We start from the raw sequence: 12,371 nt of genomic DNA on the forward strand, positions 1-12,371 counted from the left end.
GCACTTCGCGATAGGTTAGGTCCTTGTTGATATCAATGGCTCTGTGGTCGATGTTCTTGAATACTTCTGTCTTCTCAGGCACTTCTAGACACTTCCGAAGCAGTGAGATGTGAAACACATTGTGTACGGCGGACATCTCTTCTGGCAGTTCCAACTGATATGAGACTTCTCCTCGGCGATCCAGAATCTTGAATGGTCCGACATATCTGGGGGCGAGCTTTCCTTTAAGTTGGAATCTCTGCATTCCTTTGAGGGGTGAGACTTTGAGATACACAAAATCTCCGATTTCGAATGTCATCTCTCGGCGTCTCTTGTCGGCGTAGCTCTTCTGTCTGGATTGGGCGGTCTTGAGGTACTCACGGATCTTGTGCACCTTCTCTTCGGCTTCGCGGAGAACATCGGGGCCGAAGACTTGACTATCTCCGACTTCCGACCAGTTCAGAGGGGTACGGCATTTCCTTCCGTACAGGGCTTCAAAGGGGGCCATCTGTAAGCTGGCTTGATAGCTATTGTTGTAGGAGAATTCTGCATATGGTAGGCAGTCTTCCCATTTGGATCCGTACTCTAGCACACAGGCTCTCAACATATCTTCTAGGATCTGGTTGACTCTCTCGATCTGTCCGTCGATCTGTGGGTGGTATCTTTGTCTTTGAAATTCAGACGGGTTCCTAGTCCTTCATGTACTTTCTGCCAGAATCTTGAGGTGAATTGTGATCCTCTATCTCGACACAATTGACTTCGGGGTTCCGTGTGCTGACTATTCTGGATATGTATAACTCAGCTAGCTTTGGGCCTTGGTATGTGGTCTTGACAGGATGAAATGTGCAACCTTGGTCAACCTATCAATGACTACCCAAATGGAGTCATTTCCTCGGCTAGATTTGGGCAATCCCGTGATAAAGTCCATACCGACGTAATCCCATTTCCACTCGAATCAGTAAAGGTTGCAACAGTCTGCGGGTCGTTGATGTTCGCTTTGACTCGCTGATGATATCACACTTGGCGATGTAGCTTCCTATCTCTCGCTTCATTCCGTGCCACCAGAATTGTTCCTTCAGGTCTTGGTACATCTTGGTACCTCCAGGGTGGATTGAGTAAAGGGTGTCATGGGCTTCTTGCAGAATGACTTGTTTCAAGTCAGAGTCCGATGGTACGCAGAGACGTTCTTTGTACCAAAGAACTCCGGCTTCATCTACGGTAAATCCTGGTGCCTTTCTGCAGCCTATCGACTCTTTATTCCTTCAATGCGGCATTTCCCTTCTCGGGCTTCCTTTATCCGGCTCACCAAAGTGGGTTGGAGTTCAATGTCAAGCGAGGAATCCTTCGCTCACTAGCCCTAGTCTGAAATGTTCAAACTCTTGGTACAGGCTTGGTTGCTCTATTGCGATCATGGAGTTTAACTGACACGGCAGTCTGCTCAAGGCATCCGCTACCACATTGGCCTTGCCGGGGTGGTAGTGAATTTCCATGTCGTAATCCTTGATTAGTTCTATCCATCTGCGCTGTCTCATGTTCAGCTCTTTCTGGGTGAAAATGTACTTCAGGCTCTTGTGATCTGAATATATCTCGCATCGATTACCCATGAGGTAATGACGCCAAACCTTCAGGGCTAACACTACGGCTGCTAACTCCAAGTCATGGGTTGGATAGTTCTGTTCATGTTGCTTCAGTTGCCTTGATAGGTAAGATATCACTTTGCCTTCTTGCATCAACACACATCCAAGTCCAGTCTTGGATGCATCACAATAGACATCAAATGGCTTGGTGACATCGGGCATGATCAAAATTGGGGCTGTGGTTAATCTGAGCTTGAGTAGCTGAAAGCTTTCTTCACATTTGTCATTCCAGTCAAATTTCCGGTCCTTCTTCAGCAGTTGAGTCATTGGTCTTGCGATGCTTGAAAATCCTTCAACGAATCGGCGGTAATATCCCGCCAATCCTAGAAATGCTCGGACTTCCGTCTGGGTGGTTGGGGCCTTCCATTCCTCAACAGTTTTGATTTTTGCGGGATCTACAGCAATTCCTCCTGCGGACAAGATGTGTCCCAGGAATCCCACTTCTCTTAACCAAAACTCACATTTGCTAAACTTGGCGTACAACTGATGTTGCCTAAGGGTTTCTAGAACCACTTCCAAATGTTGCTCATGTTCTTCTTCTGATTTGGAGTAGATAAGGATGTCGTCGATGAAGACAACGACAAACTTATCCAGGAATTCCATAAAGATCTTATTCATGAGGTTCATGAAATAAGCGGGGGCATTGGTCAGTCCAAAGGACATGACATTGTACTCATACAGTCCATATCTGGTGGTAAAGGCAGTCTTTGGAATATCTGTTGCTCGAATCTTTAGTTGATGGTAACCTGTCCTCAGATCAATCTTTGAGAAAACTTGGGCACCGGTTAGCTGGTCAAACAGATCTTCTATCTTTGGCAAGGGATATTTGTTCTTGATGGTGACATCGTTAAGCTTACGATAATCCGTAACCAAACGAGTGGCACCGTCCTTTTTATCCACAAACAAAACTGGTGATCTCCAAGGCGACGCACTTGGTCGAATCAGACCTTTGTACAGCATATCATCCAGTTGCTTCTTCAGTTCCATCAGTTCTGCGGGGTTCATGCTATAGGCTCTCTGGGCTATAGGTCCTGTTCCAGGGATTAACTCGATGATAAACTCGATATCCCGGTCCGGGGGCATACCGGGTAGATCATCCGGAAACACATCAGGGTATCGACAAACGACCCTGATTTGATCCAGAGTTGGCTTGGCTACACTTTGGTTGCAGGTAAATTTTCTGGGTAGTTTTTCAGATAAGTGTTCTATTATTATTCCGGTGCTACTTGTCATGGTGATGGCCTTCTTGGCGCAGTCTATCAATCCATGATGTTTCGCCATCCAGTCCATACCCAGGACTACTTCCAATCCTTTTGTTCCCAGAACAATCAAGTTTGCATAAAAGTCTATTTCATGGATTCTGATGGGTACATCTTTGCAAAATTTTCTAGCTTTAGTTGTTGATCCAGGTATTTGAACTACCATGACATGTTTCAAGCTGACTGGTTGAATCTTACTAGTGCATACAAAATCTTCTGTAACAAACGAATGCGATGCTCCAGAATCAAACAACACTCTTGCTGGTATTGAGTTAACAGAGAACATACCCAGCACCACGTCAGGTGCTTCCTGGGCTTCCTCAGCATTCATGTGGTAGAGGCGACCTCCGCGGTTGTTCGGGTTGTTGGGGGCGAACTTCTTGCCGGTGGAGACACGGCGTTGCTGCTGAGCTGGTGGTGCGGGGTTGCCTGCGAGCTTGGCGAGCCTCTTGGGACACTCATTGGAGTAATGCCCCACTACACCACACTCATAGCAAGTGATGGTGGTCTTGTCCTGCTTGTTCGCGACGGGGATGGCATTGCTCCCGGTCCTTGGTGCGGTGTTGGAGTTGTTGTTGCTATTGTTGTTGTTGGGGGCTCTTGGCGGAGCGCGGTTGAAGTTGTTGTTGGTGTTGTAGTTGCTGTTGTTGTGATGGCCTCCTGGCCTGGGGTTTCCTCCACTCCGGTTCTGATAAACCGGACGTGACATCTGTGCATTGGGCTTGTTGGTTCTGAAACCTCCGCCTGAGTTGGGGCGGTACCTTGGGGCATTGCTGGGCCCACTCTGATTCATCATGCGGCGCTTGCGGTTCTCGCTGGCTTGGTGCAGTTTGCCTTCCATCTGGATGGCGGAGTCCACAAGGGCTTCGAGGTCGGCAAAGGGGATGTTGATCAACACAGTCTGCATCTCATCATGCAGTCCGTTCAGGAACCTTTCCTTCCTCTTCTCAGTAGTGTCGGTCTCATCCGGGGCGTACCTTGACAGTGTGAGAAACTTGTCGCGGTATTCCACCACGGACATCCGGCCTTGCTTCAGTTCACGGAACTCATCTCTCATCTTCTTTATCAGACCCGGGGGCACATGGTACTTGCTGAACTTGAGCTTGAAATCAGTCCAAGTCATGAACTGTCCTGCGTTCATGGCACGGGTGCTTGTCCACCAAGCTCTTGCTGGTCCTGCTAAGTAGTGCGTGGCAAACAGCACTTTCTCATTCTCTTCCACTCCAGCTACTTCTAGATTGTTCTCCATAGTTTGGAGCCAATCATCTGCATCAAGTGGTTCCTCAGTCTTGCTGAAAACTGGCGGGTTGGTATTCTGGAAGTTCTTGAGCTTAGATCCTGGATGATCATGGTGGCCTTGATTGTTGTTGACAAGCTGTTGGAGTGCTGCAATGTTGGCTTGCCTTTCAGCTCTTTCTGCTTCTCTATCTTCCAGCATAACTTGCAACATCTGCCTCATAGCATCTTGGTTCGTGTTGCGAGTTGGAGGGGCCATCTGAGTATTGAGATTGATCATGAGAAAAGAGGGAAATTTCTATGGCTTGTTTTGTGGTTGAGTTTACAAGTTTAAAACTTGAAGTCTTTTCATGATGACACAAACATACATTCATTCATAGCAAACAACACACATTACAAGCTAACACACTAAGGGTTTTAAGAACCCTTCTTCTCCAAACTACGATACATGGGGCGGGATACAACTCACACCTACGATAGTGCATAAGTGAACTACTCCTCCTCCTCATCAACATCGATGGGGGTGTGGTCATCATCCTCGTCGTCCAGGAAGTCGTAGTCTTCCCCCTCGGTGTTCTCATCCTCCTCGAAGTCGTTGTCGTCACTCAGGTAGTTGCTTCCTCCCTGAATGTCTTCTCCATCTTCCTCCATCTTCTTCATCTGCTCTTCCTGGGCCTTGACAGTGGCCTCAAGTGCTGCGATCTTCGCGCGGAGGCGGTCGATAGTGGCATCCTTCTTCGCGCGCTGCTGGCGGAGAGTCCTGCGGTCCTTGGCGAGCATCTTGATGCAGTCGCCCTGCTCGATGATGCGGGCGTGAGTCTGGTTGGCGTACTCACGGGAGTGGTCGAGATCCTGCTGAGTGTGGTACAGCATGAAGTCGAGATGCTCCACGTGGTGCTTCAGCTGCGGGTGCGATGACATGTCCATGGGTTCTCCAGCAGAGTTACGCCTCGCGAGGTGGGAAAAGCGAGGGTGCTGGAGTGCCTCCCCGCTCATCCCGCACAAGCGTGCGAGTCCCTCCTGAAGGCCGCGAGCAAGTCCGTCCAGCCAGTTGCTCTCCATGAAGGAGAAGAGGATCCTCTCAGAAGTGGGAGGCTCCATCTTGCCCCTCAAGTCAGCGGTGATGATCCACTGCAACTCGCCTCCTGGCTGGTTCGCGATCTGCGATCCGTGGAACTCCGGGTGCGGGCGACCAAGGTGGTCGGACAGGGCGTTGAGGTCGTGCTCGAAGATCAAGCTTCCCCCATTCCCAAGCTGGTAAAACTTCGTGTTCACGGGCTCCATCTGAAAGTGAAGTAAAGGATTAAGTTAGAGAAGTGAACAAGTGTGGCAAAATTTTAGTTATATTTCTAAGGAAGAGCATGACTTCTTGTTTTTCCAAAGAGCTCAAGGAGAAGACAAAGATTAAAATTTTTAGAAATACTTCATTTCTTTTTGAAACTCAATTTTTCAGAACGTCCATTTCTAACTAGGGTCTCCTAAGGTCAAACAATGGCTCTGATACCAACTTGTCAACACCCGGATTTTTAAGTCCGGATGCCTATTATGTCATACATCGCAATCCCAGGAAATTGTTGTTGCGAGGCATAATAGTTAAGTATCACAGTCATCATTCATTACAAACCATAATGTCTTACAACTTGGAATCACATGATCCATATTACACAAATAGTTGATCTAATGATCAACGAACAAACACAAGTTCATAGCGGAAGCGTAAGATACAAGGACTCTCTAGTCCACAGGCCAACGCTTGACGTTAGAAGCTCCTAGTTGTGGTAGACGTCCTGCTGATCGTCCTCCTCGTACTGCTGCTCGGCTTCATATTCTGGCCATTTGAATAGCCAGGGACAAAGCCGTGAGTACTTTAAGTACTCGCAAACTAATACTAAAGTAAGTACTAGCATTGTCATAAAGGTGTTCTAAGCTCTAAGTTTATTTGCATAAAGCCAATTTTATTTCATAAATACTTTTGTAAACAACTCCTCAAGTGCTAACTAACTCAAGTGGGAACATTAGTGTCATTCCCACAACTCTGTTGTGATTCAAAGTCAAAGTCACCTTTCAAATTTCAGTTCAAAAACATATAAATTCTGATGACGGAAACAGAATGGCCTTTCCAATTGTCCATATCCGCGGACGCGGCTATTCGAATAGTTCTACACTCTGCAGAGGTCGCACACTTGTGCCACAACATTTGATTACATCCGTCAGGGGTAAAACCCTGAATAATCGTAACTCAGTACGCGGATCATCAACCATTAACCTTTCACTTACGCACCCTAGTATAGGCACCTCTCCCCATGAGCTTGGCCTCCCGGTGAAAACCAACTGTTAACCCGGGAACTGCACAGGGCTTGGGCCGGACATTCACCTCATATTCACGTCATATCATATCATCTCTTTTGTTGTAGAGGCAGCTTTCGGCATAACCCCGATGACGCTTGTTTAGAGGGAACCCATACTAAGACACATAAATTTCCAGCTAAGCCCTACCCATAATCAGGTATTGTGGGGGTACTCAAAAATTGGAATGGTATCGCATCCAATCAATCATCAGTTTTTAGCCAAAGTCACCAAGTCAACTTCAGTGTCATATTCACCTTCAAAAATCTTTCAATGGAAAATGACTAATCATTCCAAGGTTTTCACCATCATCATTTCACCAACACATGTTCCCATCTAGAGTAGTCAATTAGAATTAGCACTAGCCACTATGTGTGAGGGTGCTAAGTATTTGCTTCTAGGCTAAGTTTGATACTCTTGTACTAACTCCATACTAATCTAGTAGAATATAAATCACAAAGTACTTTGATAAAACAAAAGTAATTAAAGCTTGTAAAGTAAAAACTGGGAAATGGGATCATAAGCATGAAATAAATGGGGCAATGCCTTGCTCAAGGTGAGCTTTGCACTTTGCAAGAGTATTATCTTGCCTTGGTTGGGAAACTGGTCAAAGTGGTCTTCTTCTTCCTGGAAGTAGACCTCCTCCTCCTCCTGGTACTCCTCGGTACTAGCGTCTAAAATACGAATACGGGGTACACAATCATCACACCAAACTAATCTACTAAACTAATGCACAAGCATGGTTCACACATTTAAACTAGCATCACCATTTACTATTAAGTTGGTGGATGTGTTTTTCTTATTATTTCAGAAAAATAATTTCCTCTCATACTAACTTAAATGTTACTTTGAATTATTTAGAGAAATAATTTCCTCTCATTATCTTATTAAGATTTAATTTCTCTTATGCATAATATGTGACCTAGGTTGACCCAAGTCAACCTCTTCACACTTAGCATTTGGAGAAAAAGATTTAAATGAGGTGAGCACCTCATACTATTTAATTCTAGCATAACAAAGATTTAATATCACCACAATTCCTATGGGACCTAAATAACCAGAGTCTCCACTTCATTGGAATTGTGGTGACAAGATTTAAATGAGGAAAAATCCCACATAAGAATTAGTAATAGTTTTGGACAATATTTTTGACTAGAAAAATAGCCATAGGGCTCTTAAATCAACTAAACTATGATCATCCAAAGTAAGCATGGCATATTTTTGTAAAAACAATTAGTATAAGTGAAAAGTGAATTATTGGAGGTGGAATTTACTGAAAAGCATTTATGGTTGATTTTTAAGAATTATTATAAGGCAGAAAAGTCCCTGCCTTGTTTATTTTGTCATTTCATTTCTACAAAAGATCTAGGGTTCTAGTCAGTGGCAAAGTGTAGACCATTTCATAAGGTTTCCAAAAATATAAAGTTTGTAAAATTTGGCCGAGTAGATTTGTCACAATTGAATTTCAAAGTTTGCATCAGATTGGATATTTCATATACTCTGGAAAATTTGAATTCAAACTGGTGGGCTTGCGCGGGAAAAAGGAGTTGGGCCGGCCCACTTCGCGTCCAGCGCGAGCAGGCCGTCTGACGGCGGGTCCCACGCGTCAGTGGGACTTAAATCCCGAAGCGGTACGCGCGGGCTGGCGCCGTAGGATTAGGCGAGGATCGGACGGTTGGGGAGCGTCGTCGTCGACGGCGAGACGGGAACTCACCGCGACGGCGGCAGGGGGTCGGCGAGCTCGTCGGAGCTCCGGCGGTCGAGGGCGAGGTGCACAGCAACGTTGTCGTCGACGGTGAAGCAGAGGGAAGCAGCGGCGTCTCCAATGGCGGCCTCCTGCTCCGGCGGTCTCCGTGTACGGGCGGCGGCTTCGATCTTGCGATTGGCGGTCACCGGCGGCGTAACTATGAAATTGAGGTGGCAGGGGGAGTTCTGAGGAGGTGTGGAGTCGATTGGTGTGCTCGGTTTGGACGGAGGAGTCCTCCTTTTATAGCGGCGAGGGGAGGCTGGGGCGCCCGGCTAGGTTCGCCATGGTCGCCGTCGGTCCAGGGGCGCGAAGAGCCAAGGCGTGGGCGCTGAGTGTTGGCGACGTCCATGCGGTGCTGACGCGCTTGATTGTGGGGAAAACGAGGCACTACAGCGGCGGTGATCGTGATGGGAGCTTGCGGGTCATGGCGGAAGGGCGTGGAAGCTCACGTCGTCTGCGGCGTTCCCGCGGGCCAGCGAGCGTGTCCAGGCGTGTCACGGTGAGGTGAGGCGTCGACTGGTGGTGAGCGTGAGGGCTGAGGCGATGCGATGACGCGGGGCTCGTCACGCTCTGGCGCGTCCAGAGGGAGTGCCATGCGCGCTCTGGCGCGGCATGGGCAAGTCCTGGGCGCGTCTGGGCGCTCGCGTTCTGACGCGTGTGAGCCTGGTCTCGGTCAAGGGAAGGCACGAGCGCGTCCAGGGAGGTGAGAGGGATCCAGTGGGCATGGTGGTGCAGTCCAGAAGTGAAGGGTGAGGGAGATGGCATGGTGAGGCCATGCCATGCCACGGCATGGCATGTTTGAGGTGATTTAAACAAACTATGTCCAAATGCAAGTGGTGTTGATGGTGTGGTGAAGTGAGAGGGAGACTCCAGGGTGCAGAGAAGCAAGGTTGGACCAAGTCCATGGTAAAAATTGAGGTATGGGCTCAAATTGATACCGCTCGCCAAGTGCTCGACAGAATGCCCGCAAGAAAAATATTTTCGAATTTTGAAATTCTTTTTGGTGGGTTGTAAACAAATATCAAGTGGAGCATTTTGGTGGTGGTGGTGGTCAAAATGGAGTTGGGATGCAAAATCACATTTTGCATATGATCTTGTTTTTGTGAGAAAGTTCCAACTTTGCTTGCTTCCCATTTGAAATTGGTGATGAATTTGAGGGGGTGGTTTTGGGCAAAGTTGTAGTGCTTGATGTTGTCTTGGATGAGGTGAAAAGGTTTGACAAAGTTTAGAAGTGGAAAGAGGAGAACCAGGGGCTCAAAGTGGCCATCAGGTTAAAAATGGCACAAGTGACCATATTGCATGTATGTTGGAATTTGAATTTGATTTTGGTTTGAGTTGAGTTTCTTCACTTCCAAAAGTAGTTAAAAGTGTCTAGTAACCATCTTCAACCAATGGTGCAAGCCAAAGTGGTCTAGGTTAAGATTTGCAAAAATGGCATAGGCCTTATGTGAGAGTGAAATGGGTTTTTGGAATTTCTTTTATATTTTCTTTTTATTTGACTTTGGGTGATCAAGTGATCATCCCTAGGGTTTTGGAGTGAGAAGGAACACATAAGCAAGCATCATGGCAATTGCACACTCAAAATAAAATATAAGGTGATCTAATATGCATAAACCTATATGATGAGAAAAAGTTTTTGTTAACCCTGATTTTTGGATTCTTGACTTCTCTCTTGTTCATTTTCTTGAAATTTGGGATGTTACACTGCGCCACTCCCTTCTTCCTTCTCTGCTTGCCGCCGTTCCCTCTCCCTTCTCTGCTTTTCCTCGTTTTGATCGGGGGCAGGACACTTGTAGTGGCGGCAGGGCACATCTCCTTGGCTAATATTAACCGAGGGGTTTTTTCGCAAAACCTACCGCGGAGAGGTCGAGGTAAGACACAATCGGACTGGCAGATGGGTCCCGCGCACGCCACGTAAGGCAATACATCTCTCTACCATGCGGCAGTGATCGTCTGCGACATGCCAAAACAAGATTAGTGACCGTAACAGCGTATTATGGGTGTACAGTTACCTATTTGAGCCACGCTGATAAGTACAGTAACCCGCCATGCATTTTACTCGGGGGCGAACTTCTTGTTGGTGGTGACACGACGCTGCTGCTGCGGAGGGCCCGAGGTGTTGGCGGCAGTCTTGGCGAGCTTCTTGGGGCACTCATAGGAGAAGTGCCCCGCCACTCCGCACTCGTAGCAGTTTTAGGTGGACTTGTCCTTGGGGGTGATGGGAACAGCATTGCTCCCAGTCCTTGGAGCGGTGTTGGAGTTGTTGTTGGGGGCGCGAGGTGGAGCGCGGTTGAAGTTGTTATTGTGGTTTTTGTTGTTGTAGTTGTTGTGGTGGCCTCCTGGCCTGGGGTTTCCTCCACTCCGGTTCTGATAACTCGGACGTGGATTCTGCATCGGGGGCTTGTTGTTTCTTGGGGCGAACCCTCCACTTGAGCTGGGGCGATACTTGTGGTTATTGCTGGGCCCACTCTGGTTCATCATACGGCGCTTGCGGTTCTCATTGGCTTGGTGTATCTTCCCCTCCATCTGAATGGCGGAGTCAACGAGGGCTTCTAAGTCAGCAAAGGGGATGTTGATCAGCGCAGTCTGCATCTCATCATGCAGTCCATTCAGAAACCTCTCCTTCCTCTTCTCGACGGTATCCGTCTCATCCGGGGCGTACCTTGACAAAGTGAGGAACTTGTCGCGGTATTCCACCACGGTCATTCTGCCTTGTTTCAGTTCCCTGAACTCATCCCTTATCTTCTTGATCAAGCCCGGGGGCACATGATACTTGCTAAACTTGAGTTTGAAATCTTCCCAAGTCATCAGTTGCCCCGCATTTAATGCGCGGGCACTTGTCCACCAGGCACGTGCAGGTCCAGCCAGATAGTGGGTGGCGAACAACACCTTCTCGTTGTCCTCCACTCCGGCAACCTCGAGATTGTTCTCCATAGTTTGGAGCCAATCATCAGCATCGAGGGGTTCCTCTGTCTTGCTGAACACCGGTGGGTTGGTGTTTTGGAAGTTTTTCAGCTTCGACCCTGGGTGGTCGTGGTTTCCGTGGCCTTGATTGCCCTGAGCAATCTGTTGAAGTGCAGCTAGGTTGGCTTGCCGTTCAGCTCTCTCAACTTCTCTATCAGCCAACATCTGTTGCAACATCTGCATCATCGCCTCCTGAGTCATGTTGCGAGTTGGAGGTGCCATCTGAACAGGGATATGGATAATGAGACGAGAGGGAAATTTCTATGGCTCATTTTGGGATAAATTCACACAACTTAAACTTGATTCATAATATAATAATAATATTACACACACAAACATAGTCATGGAGGTAGCAAATATTACAAGCCAAATGTTCAGGAGGGTTTTAAGAACCCTTTCAACAAACTACGATACATGGGGCGGGTACAAAGGACCGATACATCTCATACTACGCAAGTGCTCATAGGGGGATGGAAACTATCCATCGATGCGGAGCGGGAAGGTGGTGTCCATCCCGGCAGGCAGGTGCTGGTGGAAGTCCAGATCTCCTTCATCTTCCTCCTCGTAGTCATTGTCGTTGCTGACATAGGAGTAGCCATCCCCTTGGATGTCTTCCCCTTCGCCCTCTCCTTCTAGTATCTGGAGCTGCTCCGCCTGAGTGGCGATGGTCTCCTTCAGGATGGCGAGCTTGGTCTTGAGGCGGTGGATGGTGGAGTCCCTCTTCGCGACCAGCTGGCGGAGAGTTCTACGCTCCTTTGCGATGACCTTGATGGTCTCCGCATACTGATTCAGCTGGTGGTGGGTGTGGTTGGCGGCGGAGCGGGAGTTGTCCAACTCAGCACGAGTCTCGAACAACATGAAGTCAAGATGATCCACGTGGTGCCTTAGCACGGGGTGGAACGGCAGGCTGATGGGCAGCCCAAGAGAGGAGTGCCTTGCAAAGTGTGCAAAGCGTTCCCCTTCAATAGCCACCGAGTTTTGCCCGCACAGACGAACGAGAGCCTCCTGTATAGCGCGGGCGAGTCCATCCACCCAGTTGTTCTCTCGGAGAGAACTGAATCTGGCGGAACATGGGTGACTCCGGCTTCCCAGGGAGGCTAGCCATGACGAGCCATTGGAGTTGGCCCCCAGCTTGGTCAGCGATCTGGCCTCCGTAGAACACGGGAGGCGAGCGTCCGAGGAACTCTGAGAGGGCAAACAGAT

This window comes from Lolium perenne, chromosome 4 (genome assembly GCF_019359855.2).
Source record: "Lolium perenne isolate Kyuss_39 chromosome 4, Kyuss_2.0, whole genome shotgun sequence".
Classification (NCBI taxonomy): Eukaryota; Viridiplantae; Streptophyta; class Magnoliopsida; order Poales; family Poaceae; genus Lolium; species Lolium perenne.